We start from the raw sequence: 17,102 nt of genomic DNA on the forward strand, positions 1-17,102 counted from the left end.
GTAAGTGTCAAATCAAAAACCTAATTAATCCACCTAGCGGTGATGGCGCCTTTCTCGTGCCTTCCAAACCCCATTTCAATAAAACTCAAGTGAAATGTTGATATATATCGCACTTTCATACAATAACAGAAATCCATTTCATGATAACAGAAATCATATCATTTTTCTGGCTTTTAATGTTTGAGCCTCAACCTCTTAAGAAAAAGACTCTATCTTGAAGACGCCATTTAGGATTTAAGATTGCCATCTTAGATGTTCTGGTCGCCATTTTTGGCGTTCAGGCATCTTCCCTACAAAAAATATACTTCATTAAACAGCCGCCATCTTGAATTTGGAGCCGCCATCTAGGATTTTGGACCACCACCTTGGATATTCTAGTCGCCATTTTTGGAATCCAGACATCATCCCCATACTAAATATACCAATAATGCATTATTACAGGCCCTAAAACGCTATTCAACAGCCGCGATTTTGAATTCGGAGTCGCCATCTTAAATTTTAGATCGCCATCTTGGACTCTGGAAGTCTTCCCCATACCAAATATACCAATATTGGATGGTTTTTAAGCCTAAAACTAAAATAACAAGCCGCCATCTTAAATTTTTGATCGCCATCTTGGATATTCTGGTCGGCCTTTTTGGACTCCGGACATCTTCCTCATACCAAATATACTCATATTGCATGGTTTTAGAGCCTAAAACTTCATTAAACAGCCGTTAGAGTCTAAATCTCCATCAAACAGCCGCCATCTTGGATTTTAGATCGCCATCTTGTGCATTCTGGTCGCCATTTTTTGACTTCGGACATCCACCCCATACCCAACATACCCATATTGCATGATTTTAGAGCCTTAAACTTCTTAAACAGGCCCCATCTTGATTTTAAAGCCACCATCTTGGATTCCAAACTGCCATCTTGGATATTCTAGTCGCCATTTCAGGAGTCCAGACATCTTCCCCATATCAAATATTCCCATATAGCATGCTTTAAGAGCCTAAATCTCTATTAAACAGCCGCCATCTTGAATTTTGAGCCGACATTGTGGAGTTTCTGGTGTCCAGTGTTGATTTCCGCACAAAAATCGCCGCAGTTTGATGTATATCGTGATGAGGCTCACTGAAATGGCCATAACTCTGCAACGCCTTGGCCGATCTAGACCAATTTTAATAGCAAACAATTCCGGTTCGATGCAAGCTATAATCCGAAAAATCGGCCAGTGGAAAGTGTCTTAAAAGTGCGTGAACTTATTTTGCGTACATACTGAGCTTATACAGGGTGTTAGGTTCCTGAGTGCAAACTTTTTAAAGGGTGATAGAGGACCATAAAAGGAGAAAAAAATTGTTCTACGCATATGGTCAAATCTCAATCATTACGTAGTTATTGATCTTCCCATGTTTTTGACTCGTATTGCCTTAACTGACAATAACTTGAAAATGGTCAAACTTTTCGAATTTTTTTGACCCTTATTCGAAAGATTATTGAATTTTCTATCAAATGGCATCTTTGAGTCGATTGGTTTAGTTAAATAACTAAGTTTTCTAGAGCAAAATAGCTAAAAATAGTTTATTTTTATTGGTTTTCGTCAATTATCTTTGAAACATGCGTAATAAATTAAAATTCTTTCTTAGGCAAAGCTATGGCCCCTGTTACACTCTACAATTCGTTCTTTGACACTAAACTTCTAGCTCTTATCGTTTTCTTGCAATTTTGATTTAAATGTGCGGCACAATGCGCAAACAAGTGCTTTCCATGACATTTGCAAATTTATGATCTGAAATGCGATGTTAAAATCGAAATTGGTACAAAACGATAAGAGATAGAAGTTTGATGTCAAAGAACGAATTGTAGAGTGAAACAGGGGCCACAACTTTGCCTAAGAAAGAATTTTGAATTACTACGCATTTTTCAAAGATAATTGACAAAAATAAATTAAAACACACTGCTTTTGAGCTATTTGCTCTAGACAACTTAGTTTGATAGAAAATTCAATAATCTTTCGAATAAGGTTCAAAAAACTTCGATAAGTTTGACCATTTTCAAGTTATAGCCAGTTAAGGCAATAAGAGTCAAAAACATGGGGAGTTCAATAACTACGTAACGATTGAGATTTGACCATATGCGTAGAACAATTTTTTTCTCCATTTATGGTCCTCTATCACCCTTTAAAAAGTTTGCACTCAGGAACCTAACACCCTGTATAATGAGCTCTGAAAAACGTTTGACCCAACTTAAAATTATTAACAAGAGATAAAGTTATAGCGATTTAATTTGTTGTATGATTTTTTTTGTAAATTGGTTTATTTTTAAAATGCATCCCATTACTTTTCCAATTAATTTCCAGCTATGTTGTGACTTTCTTTCAAAACATATTTATATTTAGGACAATTAGAGGAAATAAAAATGACCTCTAATCAGCATCTTGAATTCTGAAACGATGTTGAAATTTAAGAAAATTTGGTATTTTATTAGAAAAATATTCTAATCGTTATAATTGTCTTCCGTGTTAAGAATTTTAAGTTCAGTCAAAAGTTTTTCAAAGCTAATTATATAAGTCATAAATGGTCAAAATTTCATTGCATTCGGTTCATTGAATCCGGAGATTTAACAGCTCAAAGTTGGCTATCGGATAGTTATACCTTTTTCTGGAATCTTTATAACTTCGTGCAAAATAGCCCGATCTTTTCCAAATTTTGTCCACTGATACACAACTAGTTGATCAACTTACAGTGAAAATTGAGAATATTTGATGCACTTTTCGAAAAGTTACAGCTTTTTGAAAAATTTTTGAGAAGGGAAAAATTTGTTTGTCCCGATCATTTTATCTATCCCCTATACATATAGCCGAGGCGGTAAACGCACGGGTATTCAGCATGACCATGCTTTGGGTGACGGGTTCGATTCCCGGTCGGTCCAGGATCTTTTCGTAAAGGAAATTTCCTTGACTTCCTTGGGCATAAAGTATCTTCGTGCCTGCCACACGATATACACATGCAAAATGGTCATTGGCAGAGGAAGCTCTCAGTTAATAACTGTGGAAGTGCTCATAGAACACTAAGCTGAGAAGCAGGCTTTGTCCCAATGAGGACGTTACGCTAAGAAGAGAGAGAGAGACATATGTACATACAAACATACAGACATAATCTCAATTCGGTGAACTGAGTTGATTGGTATATGCGGCTTGATCCTCCGAGCCTTTTTTCTTAGCATTAGCATTAGCATTAGCATTAAGCAAGTCGCACAAATTCGTAGGTGGTACAGCCCTGGATCGCTGTTATGAGGGTTGCATCTTTCCTGTCCGTTATCAAAGCACAAAGATTTGGGACTAATCTCTGACTCTTAGACAAGATTGACGCAATCCTCCAACGGTCGAGTGCTGTCCTGGCCACGTCCTTGCGACAGCTGAGGGATGGGAAAGGAAGATTAGTTGAACACCTATGAAAGTACATAGAGACCTCTACATTCTTTCAGGCCTAGGCGTCACGGGAATTTGGATGTTAGTGGAAGGGTAAAGTTCAAAGGAAATGTTCAGGTGCACGTAATATTTTTGGTTGATGCCTGGTTCCTTTCCTAATTCCTTGTTGGGTGTTCGATTCCAAATCTGAAATAAAAAGTAAAATTATAGATTTTTAAATGGTGATAGGCTCACAACAGTAACATAATTACAAATTACCTGAATCCTCCTGAAAGAGATGGTTTATTAACAATGAAAAACATAACATGTAAAAAAAAAGTAGATCAAATTGTGATCTTGGATTTTTTCTGCATTTAAATCAACAAAGCTAAAAAAAATACAAGATCAAAATTTGTTATGGTAGATCTTACGCCGTAACGCACCAATATAAGGTGATCTACCCACGTTACGGGACGATCCTCCGAGCCTTTTTTCTTTCTCAAAAAATCGTTTTCTGAGTGAACATATAGTTTTTTAGTACACTAAGTGTACGAGAAAGGCAAACACTACTTTCGAGCTTTTTTGCTTTAGTTATCTAACTAAACCAATAGCACAGACAAACAGACGTAACTCTTAAAGGAAATTCCTCAAAAACTTTTGCCCGGTGTCTTTTTCATGAGCACAGTGCCACCTGTTGGTAGAACCACGCGCGACACTGCGGCCATGATGGATTTCGATTTGAAGTTTTTCTAGCACGCACACTACTAAACAAAGCGCCTGTAATTTTCGTTTGCATCATTCAGCAACGTGTACACAGGCAAACGTCAAAGCGATCGAACACTAGCGCATCTGGTGGAAGGATCGCGCAAATCAAATGGAATTTGAATTGATCGTTAAATGCATGTGCCAAATCGTTTTGGAGTGTGTTACGTCTGTTTGTCTGTGCCAATAGATTCCAAGATCTTTTTTGGTAGCAAATTTAATAATCTTCTAAATGCGATAAGTTTGACCATTTTCAAGTTATAGCCAGTTTGAGGCAAGCAAAGTCAAAAATTCAATTACTACGCAACGGTTGAGATTTGACCATATATATGCGTAAAACATTTTTATTGTCAATCTGAACCTGTTTGCTTGCTAACGTTCATAAGGTTATCAAAAATTCGAGCTTTGCTGTGTCGCATACATATTTGGCCACATCCGTCGGGACCCCCGGAACCGGTTCCGAGACACTACCGGTTCGGATATGGTCTGATATTGTTTTCCTGCTAACCGTTCATCAGGTTATCGAAAATGCTGCTGTTTGATGTGTCGCATGCAAGGGTTTGGTACTCTTTTATATATGGCCACTTCCGGTGGGACATCAGAAACCGGTTCCGGAACACTACTGGTTCAGATATGGTGTGATACTGTTTTCCTGCTTACCGTTCATAAGATTATCGAAAGTGCCGCTGTTTGATGTGTCGCATGCATCGGTTTGGTACTCGTTTGTATTTGGCCACTTCCGGCGGAACATTCGGAACCGGTTCCGGAACACTACCGGTTCAGATATGGTCTGAAACTGTTTTCCTGCTAACCGTTTATCAGATTATCGAAAAAGCCGCTGTTTGATGCGTCGCATGCATGGGTTATGTTCAATTTGATATTTGGCCACTTCCGGCGGGACACCCAGAACCGGTTCCGGAACACTACCGGTTCAAATATGGTCTGAGACTATTTTCCTGCTTACCGTTCATCAGATAATTGTTAATTCCGTGGTTTGATGGGTCGCATGCATGGGTTTGGTGCATTTTCGTGTCTGGCCCCTTCCAGGGGTACCGATCCGGAACACCTAAATGGCCATAACTCCGGAACGGCTGGACCGATCCGAACCATTTTCAATAGGAAACAATGGGACCATACAGTATGCGGCAGGAAAAAATGCGAAAGCGTTTTTCAACTTCAAACCTCATTTTCGTCCATTTGACATTAACCAATCTATGTTTCAACGTTCCATGATCTATAATAGGCTAGTTTTCTGAAAAAATAATTAAAAAATTTCCCATTTTGGTCACTAACCTTTACAGGGCGGCGCCTGAAGATGAAGACAACCAGAATTTTCAAACCGCAGAAAATCGCACAGGTCGCTAAATTTCGCATCTGATAAAACAAAATTTTTGATTTTCTCTACAATATCATCAAATATATGTACTTATTTCATCTGGTATGTGAAACTACATGGCTCTGGATCAGTGTGGTCTGGTTGTTCATCGAATTTGAGCTAATTTTGTTACTGTTATAGTCATTTTGTTTAATGACCATTGGGCGCGCAGTTTATTGATATCCGCTTATTAGGCCTACATTATCCCATGTTAAACATCAAATATGTTCATTTTTATTTTTCAGTGCTAGAATATAGACATTGACTGATACACTGTCATGAAAAAATAGTCATACATATCCCATTTTTAGCGTGTAATAGTGCCTTGAACTTTTCGCATTTTTTCCTGCCGCACCCTGTATGCCGCGTCGAATGAACCGTCGGTCATAAAAATCGGTTGAGGTTTACTGCCAAAAAGTGATGTGAGTTTATTTGTACACACACATACACACACATACACACATACACACACACAGACATCACCTCAATTCGTCGAGCTGAGTCGATTGGTATATGTGACTCGACCCTCTGGGCCTTCTATCAAAAAGCCATTTTTGGAGTGAACATATAGCCTTTCCAGTACACTTAGTGTATGAGAAAGGCAAAAAGGTACCATTGACCGTTAAAAACCCCTGCCAGAGACCATTTCTGGCTACGCCACTGGTTGTAACTACTGGGCGATCCCTGCCCAGCACTGGTGAGACCCCCTCCTTCTACTGCCTCAGGGTCGGCGTACGCGTTTGACTATCGCGGCCAAGGAAAACACTTAACACTTTGCTTAAACACAAACCCACTTTATTTTTGCTGTTACACACACAAACTAGGTACCTTTATTGACTAATCCCACTTTCTTAATTGCCTATCTCGTACCTTACTTTTCCTTCATGTACGCAGTCTTCGGGGCTCCTTCTTCTCGCTCCGCTACTTCACCTTCTCCTTCGTATCTCCTTCGGTGTCCTTCGCTCGCGACTTATGACGTGGCGCGTGAACTTTGGACTTTACAAAATGGCCGCGCCTGGATATACGGCGTCTAACCAACAGCGGTCTATTCGGTCGACGGAGCGACGCTTTGGACGTCTGGGCCAACTCCGGACCACGGTCCTAGGGGTCCTGGATGCTACTTTGCTATCGCTTCTTCCACTGTACGACTTATAACAAAGTCACTACCTAAATCTTTTACTTCCAGAATAATTTCAAATCTTGGCTTTTTCTTGGTGAGCCCACGTCTTGCTTCCTCGAGATATGCAACGTAATTGCTGGTTAAGCGATGGCGGATCATGCTCCAAGCCTTCGACCGTGCTGTAATCCGCCCATCATATTTCACCCCATCATGGCCCCCTTTACGCCACCCACAATGGTCGCCCAACATGGCCTTCTGCGATGCCTGGTGGTGAGAAGCGGAACTATTTGCTGCGTTACATCCCTTACTCCGGAAGCATTGATGACGACAAAGACGCATTTTACGCGCAGTTCGAACGCGAGTACAACCGCTGCCCAAACCACGACGTCAAGATCAACATAGGAGACCTAAACGCTCAGGTAGGCCAGGAGGAGGAATTCAGACCGACGATTGGGAAGTTTAGCGCCCACCAGCTGACGAACGAAAATGGCCTACGCCTCATCGATTTCGCCGCCTCCAAGAACATGGCCACCTTCTTCAAGCACAGCCTCTCGCATCGTTACACCTGGAGATCACCACAACGAACGGAATCGCAAATCGACCACGTTCTGATTGATGGATGGCACTTCTCCGACATTATCCACGTCATGACCTATCAGCATGCTCGCATAATCTCGAGGCAGCGTTGCCGGAAGCGGGTGTGCACGATGTCGCCCCTCTGAAGGACTGCTGGGGTACAGTCAGAGCAGCCATCACCAACACAACCGAGAGCACTATTGGGTACGTAGAACGGAATCGACGAAACGATTTGTTCGACGAGGAGTACAAATCGGTTTTGGAGGAGAAGGACGCAGTGTGGGCGGAAATGCTGCAGCATAGAACCCGACCGAATGTAGAGCTATACAGACAGAAGCGGAAGTAGCAGACCTGCCTCTCCGGGAGAAATAGGGCCGTGTGGAAGAAGCGGAGTGCAAAGAAATGGAACTGCTGTACCGCTCCCAAGAAACACGGAAGTTCTACCACAAGTTCAACGCATCCCGCAACGGCTTCGTGCCGTGAACCGAAATATACATGGATGAGGACAGAAGCCTCTTGAAGGACAGACGTGATGGGTTTGAAAGGTTGAAGCAGCACTTCGATCAACACCTGAATGGCGTGGAGAACGTAAGTACGGGAAACCACGGCAACGGAGGCCATTCACCACCAGTCCGCCAGTGCAGCAGAGGTCGGAAATGATCCAGCTACCACGCTGAGCAAAGTAAGGGATGCCATTCACTAGCTCAAGATCAACAAAGCTGCTGGTAAGGGATGGTATCGCAGCTGGACTCATCAAGATGGGCCCAGAAAAGTTGGCCACCTGTCTGCATAGGCTGATAGTCAGGATCTGGGAAACCGAACAGCTACCGGAGGAGTGGAAGGAAGGGGTAATCTGCCCCATTTACAAGAATGGCGGCCATTTGGAATGTGAATACTTCAGAGCGATCACCATTTTGAATGCTGCCTACAAAGTGCTATCCTAGCTCAACTTCAGTCGTCTGTCACCTAAAACGAATGAGTTCGTGGGAAGCTATCAAGCCGGTTTCATCGACGGCCGGCCGACAACGAACCAGATCAAATCCTCCAGAAATGCCGTGCATACCAGGTCCCAACGCATCACCTGTTCATCGACTTCAAAGCGGTATCCCAAGTAACACAGAAAACATCTTCAAAAATTAAAATTCCAAAATATGTTTCATAAGCGTTATACATGCGTTTCACAAAACATCTTTTGTTCTTATCAAGCTTCAATAATGTTCACATATTACAAACAAAAAATACATTTTTTTTCCTTTCATCGGTATTATTATGTATGAAATGTACTGATTATACAATTAAATAACATTAATACAGCATCAAAACACGGGGTAATCGTAAAAGTAATCAGTGTTTACAATCTAACGACGCACCACTTACTTTTTACTTTTGATTTTTGTTTTCAAGTATTTTTGAAAATTAGATTATCAATTGATCATCTCACAAATGACGCAGTCTGACATGGTATTCCATCCATTACATCGGGTGCGCTAAGCATCACCCTTCACCCGCAAGGCCAAAACGGTAGACCGAACCTTATCCGTATCCCTCAGAACTAAGTGATTTGCAAACTACAGCATACCTTCTAGTTACAATCTACATCTTACAATGAATTTCTCAGTCTCCTGGTGAGATTCTTATTCCACTTCACTACTGTTAGCTGTTCAAAATATACCGCCAGCGGATGAGAACTGCACTGGGACACTGTCTTCACCATATTCTGCTTTCACATTGTTTCGGACGCACAGACCGGGTAAATTGTCGATAATCACGCAATTTACTTCCGAAACCCGAAGGCCATAAACAAAACAAAAACAAATGACAAAAATAATTTGACATTTGGCAGAGTTTGCCTTACTAAAGAATAAGTTATAATGTGTTTTTTTTAGTGTTTGAATTATTGCCATAAAACAAACAAAAAACATTTGATGCGCATATGTTGAAAATATGCTACCAAGACGTGTTATAAACGTAATTTGAAACCTCTCAACAATTGAATGTTGGATTTGCTGTTAAGAATTACCATGCAGTTTACAGTGACTGTAATGCATATGAATACAAGTCATTACGTAAATAAAAATTTGAAACAAATTTTCAGAATTATTTCTCTTGATTTGGCGATTGTTCCTAAAAACAAAATAGCAATTGCAATTTAGTTAATATCCTAATATTCTAATCACTTTCTTTTGCATGTAAATTATGATAATTCAAGTCGGAGGTAAAATTTAAATTATAATGGGAGTTGTTTCAATAAACTTGAACTGCACTGTGAGCTTCAGCAAGCTGCCATATTGCTTTTCCGTGTGGTTTTGAAATATGTCTCCATCAGGCATTATTATTTAGCAGAGTCATGTTACATTTTAAATTCGACTGCGAGGCGCTTGATTTATGGAGAAGTAAAAAGAAATGTTTCACCATAAAACTCAAAGCGCAGGTAAAATATCACTATCTTTACTGAGTGTAAGCTGTTTCAGTTTTTATTATCTGATTAGTTTATAAAATGTAATTTAATCCATGACATAGACATCATTTTTTGAACTGAGAAAGCCATCTGTAGGTTTTTTTGAAGAGTTTGACAAATTGATTTTGTTTTATTTTGTTTCTGTCAGTTTATCTGCTTCGCATCAATTCAGTTTTTAGTTTGTTATATAAGTATTTTCTGCAAGTTATATTATTATCAAATATCTGAATATGAGCTTATATATATGGTATGAAGTATAAATGTCGTCTGGAAGTTAAATTACTTACAAACAGCCTGATTACAACCAAAAATTGGGATTGTATAATTTGAGATTTTTGCAAGTTTTATTTGTTGGCAAACAACTAAATTACAACTAATAATGAACCGTGGACGATATTTTTAGTACTATTTTTGTATTAGAATACATCTTATATAACTAGTAAGATGTTTTATAAGCCGCCATTTTTGCGCTGTTTTGAGTTTATAGGTACATTCCCTGTTGTGCATTTGGACGAGTCGGACGTGTGCTCCGTATCTCACCACGCGATAGACCTCGTAGAAGTAGAGTTTTTTCCCCCGCAATTGCGGAAGGTTTTTTATATCGTGCGTTCTCCTGCTTGTGCGAAGTGTAGTGTCGCAAGGTGGTATCCAGCGCAACGCGGAAGCGAGGTGCTTGCATCATCGTACATCAAGGTCAACGAATAATCGCATCCAAAAGTCATCATTATCGCCATCATCAGCCCCTCCGTCAACAAAGAGGACGGCGGCGACGGGTGCGAAGGCAGACGCGACGGACAGCTTTACCATCTGCCTGCCTGTGATAAATATCTACCTGCTCCGGTCAGATAAGTATCACTCTTTCGATACACTCTTTTGTCCGCCCAATTTGTTTTGATCGCTTTTGTCTATTGTATCCCCAGTCCACATTCGACCACGTGCTTTTTTTTTGACATCCATAACAGTGGTTCCCAAACTACTGTATACGGGTAAGGGTGTACAAACTGTAAATAACAGAACATTTTTTTTTTGTTTTTTTTTATTAGCTATCTTTTATTTTTTTTTCAATACCGTTTTTTTTTTGCATCCTACAGGGTGCGCTAAAATAAACATAAGAATTGAATTCGTATATTATTAGTACAAGTTTTTTTTTTTTTTTGCTTTATTTTTTTTCTATTTATTATTAACATTGTTTGGTTTACAAACCAAACAGTTGTCGTCCTAAGGAAGAAAGTGCACTGTAAATACTTTAAGGTTTTTCTCTTCCTCTTTTGCACTTTTGAGTTATTTTCCATAAATTTGTTTCCACATGGACGATTCGATTGGAGGCGAAACGCCTCCCAATGATATCATTGCTCGTACGCGGTTTTATCAGCCATCCTCGCCTGGACCTTGGGTTGTCTATTTCCGGCGCAAATGCAAACCATTGAATATGCTTTCGATTTCTCGAGAGCTGACGCGTAAGTATCCTGGGACCGTTATTCACCAAGTGAAAGCATCCAAGCTGCGTGTTACCGCACCTAGCTACAAAGCAGCAAATGAAATTGCTCAACACGAAGCGTTTACTGTTGAATACGCGGTCTATGTGCCAGCACGAGAAGTGGAGGTGGAGGGGAAGATCCTCGACGAAATGCTGACATGTGAGGACATCAAGACCGGCTTTGGTCGATTCAAAAATAGGTCAATTCCTGATGTGGCTATCCTAGACTGTAAACGCTTATCTAAGGTTTCCATGGAAGGAAATAAAAAGGTGTACTCGCCTTCAGCGTTTTTTCGAGTGACTTTTCCAGGTTCCGTCCTCCCGGAATTTGTTGTAATTGATGGTGGTTTTTACCCAGTGCATCTTTTTAGGCCGAAGGTTTTTAATTGTACCAAATGCAAGCAGTTTGGTCACAGTGATAGCTTTTGCGACAACAAGCCCCGTTGTGGCAAATGCAACCAAGCTCACTTGGAGGACTCTTGCACACAGGAAGCGGAAAAATGTAGCTACTGTGGCGGAGATCCACACGACTTGCAAGTTTGCCCGGCTTACAAAAGACGCATTCGAAATGAGAGTCGCTCTATCATAAAGCGCTCCAAACAGACATATGCGGAGATGGTGAAATCATTTAAAACACCAGATTCCGTGTCTGAATCAGCTGTCCCAGTTGAAAATCCCTATCAGGAGTTGTCTTCCGATGATCAGGACGATGGCGAAACTGATGAGGGTGGATCTCTTTCGGAGGTACACGCACCTGGAAAAAGGAAGTCATCATCTTCCCCGGGATTGCGCCGAAAGGTCTTTTTAAAGTCTTCCCTCAAAAGTTTGCCTAATGATAAAGGAGACGGGGTAAACTTAAAAACTCCGAAGAATCAGGTTCCTCTAGCTTCAGATCCATGTTGTAGCAAGAACCTGTCACCCCCGTCTCCGCCTGTTAAATACACTTCAAAGAGAAATAATCGACAAGGTAGCAAGAAAAAAGCTACCAAAGTTCCTCGCAGTTCAAGCAAGCCTCCTAGACCCAAGCGAGGACTGTTTACTTTTAGGGTTCTCGTGGATCGCTTATATAATGCCCTCAGCCTTCCAGAAACATTAAGAGGCATTATTGATATGTTTATACCTACAGTAGAAGAATATTTTCGGAATCTAACACAATCATGGCCCCTCCTTGCTGCGATCATATCTTTCGATGGATAATTCATCAAGTGAGGTACAAGATATGATCACTGTGCTACAGTGGAACTGTCATAGTCTAAAACCTAAATTAGACCTGTTTAAGTTTTTGATTCACAACTCTGATTGTGATATTTTTGCCCTTTGTGAAACATGGCTTTCTTCTGAAGATGAACTCAACTTCCACGATTTTAACATTATACGCCAGGATAGAGATGACCATTATGGGGGAGTTCTTTTGGGGATCAAAAAGACTTACTCATTTTATAGAATTCCAATCGCGACTCATCCTGGCGTAGAAATCGTCGCTTGCCAAATAAACGTAAAGGGTAAAGAACTTTGCGTAGCTTCCGTTTACATTCCTCCAAGAATTTCAATTAACCGCCGTCATCTTTGGAATGCGGTTTCTGCACTATCACATCCAGTTTTAATTCTGGGTGATATGAACGCGCATGGTACAGGGTGGAGCGAACCATATGACGATAATAGAGCGGCCATTTTCTATGATTTGTGCGACGATTTCAATTTGAACATTTTAAATACAGGTGAAGTGACACGTATTGCATCTGACGGCAAAGAAAGTCGTCTCGACCTATCACTGGGGTCAAGCTCACTATCATTCGATTGCTTGTGGAAGGTAATCGAGGATCCTCATGGTAGTGATCACTTACCCATTATAACCACCATAAAGCATAATAGTGAAAGGTCAGACCATCCAATTCAGGTTCCTTTTGACCTCACAAGGAATATCGATTGGCAAAAGTATGCAGAAGCGGTATCTTTTGGCATCGAATCATTCAATCCCCTCCCACCTTTGGATGAGTATCGATTCCTGTCTGAACTGATATATAAGAGTGCATTAGAATCACAAAAACGACGTGTTCCAAGTGCAATCTTCAAAAGAAGACCAGCCACACTAGGTTGGGATGATGATTGCACCCAGTTGTATCTTAAAAAATCTGATGCTTTCAAAACTTTTCGTAGGCACGGTACCTCAGATCTTTATCAAGAGTACGCAAAGCTCGAAAGACAGCTGAGAAACCTGCTGAAAGCGAAGAAGCGTAGTTATTGGCGACACTTCATTGAGGGTCTCTCAAGAGAAACTTCAATGACAACGCTTTGGAGAGTGGCTCGCAACATGCGAAACCGCTCTTCTTCTAATGAGAGTGACGAATACTCCAACCGTTGGATATTCAGCTTTGCGAAAAAGGTCTGCCCAGACGCAGTCCCAGCACAACCGATTTCTTGGGAAACATCCCCAAGAGACGGTTCTCTGGACAGACCCTTCACTATGCTGGAACTTTCTATGGCTCTTCTTTCATCAAACAATTCCGCTCCGGGACGCGATATGATCAAGTTCAATCTTCTAAAGAATCTCCCAGATATCGCGAAAAGACGATTACTGGACCTGTTCAACTCATTCATGGAGAACAACATCGTTCCGCATGAATGGAGACAGGTCAAAGTAATAGCTATTCAAAAGCCTGGTAAACCAGCGTCTGATCATAATTCATACCGCCCAATTGCTATGTTATCATGTTTAAGGAAATTGTTGGAAAAAATGATCCTATCACGACTCGATCATTGGGTCGAATCGAATAACTTGCTTTCAAATACACAGTTCGGGTTTCGCAAGGGCAAAGGAACAAACGATTGTCTAGCGTTGCTTTCAACAGATATTCAACTGGCCTTTGCGGAAAAGGAGCAACTGGCTTCAGTTTTCTTGGATATTAAGGGCGCCTTTGATTCAGTTTCCATAGGAATATTGTCAGAAAAACTGCACAATAGTGGACTTCCAGGAATTTTAAATAATTTCTTGTATAATTTGCTGTCAGAAAAACATATGAGCTTCAATCTCGGACAACTGACAACTTCCAGAATAAGTTACATGGGCCTACCCCAAGGCTCATGTTTAAGTCCCTTGCTTTATAATTTTTACGTGAAAGACATTGATAGTTGCTTGGAAGGACAATGCACGCTAAGACAACTTGCAGATGATGCTGTGGTTTCTCTAAAAGGCCCACATGCAGAAATGTTGCAAAGACCATTGCAAAATTCTCTAAATAATCTGTCAATCTGGGCAAGAGATTTAGGGATCGAGTTTGCTCCGCAAAAAACTCAATTGGTTGTGTTTTCTAGAAAGCGGAACCCAGCCCAACTGAAACTCAATCTTTTGGAAATAGAAATCGACCAGTCTTTGACTTCGAAATACCTTGGGGTCTGGTTTGATTCAAAAGGCACTTGGGGTACCCAAATCAAGTATTTGGTGCAAAAATGTCAACAAAGGATCAATTTTCTACGCACAATTACCGGAACATGGTGGGGTGCTCACCCGGAAGACCTCATAAAACTTTACAAAACGACTATTCTCTCTGTTATTGAGTATGGCTCTTTCTGCTTCCACTCAGCAGCAAACTGCCACCTAATAAAGTTGGAACGAATTCAATACCGTTGTTTGCGTATTGCTCTCGGCTGTATGCACTCAACGCATAATGCGAGCCTTGAGGTCCTGGCAGGGGTGAAACCTCTCCAGAACCGATTCTGGGAGCTCTCGCTAAGGTTACTTATCAAGTGTGGAGTGAGCAACACACTTGTCATTGAAAATTTCGAAGAAATGCTCAGTCTGAACACTCAATCAAAATTCATGAGAATCTATCTGTTCTACATGTCATCTGATATAAGCCTACCAAGTTATAATCCTCCCCGTGTACACTTCACTAATGACAGTTCCTCTGTTAAATACGATCTGTCCATGAAACAAGCTATTCATGGAATACCAGATCAACTTCGATGTATATCTATTCCTCGCATTTTTAACGAAAAGTACCAAAATGTCAATTCCTGTAAGAGATTCTTCACTGATGGGTCTCGCATAAATGGATCCACTGGTTTCGGTGTTTTCAATGAAAATTTCACCGCCTTCCGCAAACTTCAGGAACCTTGTTCGGTTTATGTTGCTGAGCTGGCAGCAATCAACTTCGCTTTGGGGATGATTTCCAACATGCCCGTAGACCATTTCTTCATCTTCTCGGATAGCCTTAGTTCGATTGAGGCACTCCGGTCGATGAAACCTGTAAAACATTCATCTTACTTTCTTACAAAAATAAGGGAGCAGATGGGTGCACTGGTCGAAAGATCATACAAGATTACCTTTGTATGGGTCCCCTCACATTGCTCAATTTATGGCAATGAGAAGGCGGACTCTCTCGCAAAGGTGGGCGCACAGGAAGGTGAGATCTATGATAGAAGAATTTCACATGATGAATTTTTCCATTTTGTTCGCCAGAGTTCTCTTCAAAGTTGGCAAAATGATTGGCGAGATGGCCAGCTGGGACGGTGGTTACATTCCATTATTCCTAATGTTTCTTTGCGAGTGTGGTGGTATGGTCTGGATGTAAGTCGCAATTTCATTCGCGTGATGTCAAGACTTATGTCCAACCATTTACACAGGATTAACCTCGCGTTGAGCAATGTTTGTACTAAGTGCGGTTCCGGTTATGATGACATCGACCACGTAGTTTGGCAATGCCCGGATAATGACGCCTCCAGAGCGCTACTTTTGGATACCCTTGAGGCCCGAGGTAGACAACCCTTTGTTCTTGTGAGGGATGTGTTGGGGACCCGCGATGTCACATACATGGGATGTATTTTCGACTTTCTTCGCTCTGCTGGTATAAAAGTTTAATTTGCTTGTGTTTTCTTCTCCAGTTTTTTTTTCTCTGTTTTGTCCTCTTTGTGTTACCAAGCTGCTCCTGGCCATCCGGAAAACCAAGTCCCACAACAAGTTGGTACCAACACCACAAGGCACCGAATACGCTAGCAAGATGCGATTCACCCCCGGATGAGCAGCAGTGAAACCTTTGGCCCAATCCTTACCCTGTCCATCCCTCAAAATGTGACCCTCTAACCTCGAGCTGCCACGAGTACCCTGGCTTCCACCCATTACTAACAGATATCATTAAAAAGTTATTACTCTGTATAATGTATACTATTAAGTACAAAGAAAGATCCTCGGCTCCGTAAAGCGTTATACGCGATTGAGCCCCAAATAAACGAACTAGACAAAAAAAAAAAAGAGTTTATAGGTGCTCGGTTTTAAGTCGATACAACACGAAAATACTACTGAATAAGTATTATAAGAGAATTTAAAACAATTATGCAACAAGTTGTGTTACTTGGGATACGACAGTATCGACCGCACAGAGCTATGGAGAATCATGGACAAAAATGGCTTTCCTGGGAAGCTGACTAGACTGATTAAAGCAACGATGGACGGTGTGCAAAACTACGTAAGAGTTTCGGATGAACTATCTAGTTTATTCGAATCTCGCTGGGGACTTCGACAAGGCCACGCTCTCATGCTTAGTTGGACCTACTACGGGCTCCAGAAGAAGCTACGGTCTAAAAAGATTCACCTACGCACTAAATAAACCATGTACAAAACGCCAATAAAACCGGTGGTCCTCTATAGACACGAAACTTGAACCATGCTCGAGAAGGACTTGCAGGAACTCGGAGTTTTCTAGCTACGCTTGCTGAGCTTGCTTCGGCAGTATGCAGGAGAACTGTGTGTGTGGCGGAGACGGATGAACCACGAGCACGCTGTACTCTACGGTGAACTCAACGTCCAGAAGGTGGCCAAAGCCGAAAGGATACGGTGGGCAGGGCATGTTGCAAGAAAGCCAAATAACAACCCTGCACAGTTGATATTTGATAGTATTGACGCACCTATAGGTTTGTTTTATGTGAATACATTTGTTTAAAAAAAAA

Source organism: Aedes albopictus, chromosome 3 (assembly GCF_035046485.1).
Source record: "Aedes albopictus strain Foshan chromosome 3, AalbF5, whole genome shotgun sequence".
Taxonomy (NCBI): Eukaryota; Metazoa; Arthropoda; class Insecta; order Diptera; family Culicidae; genus Aedes; species Aedes albopictus.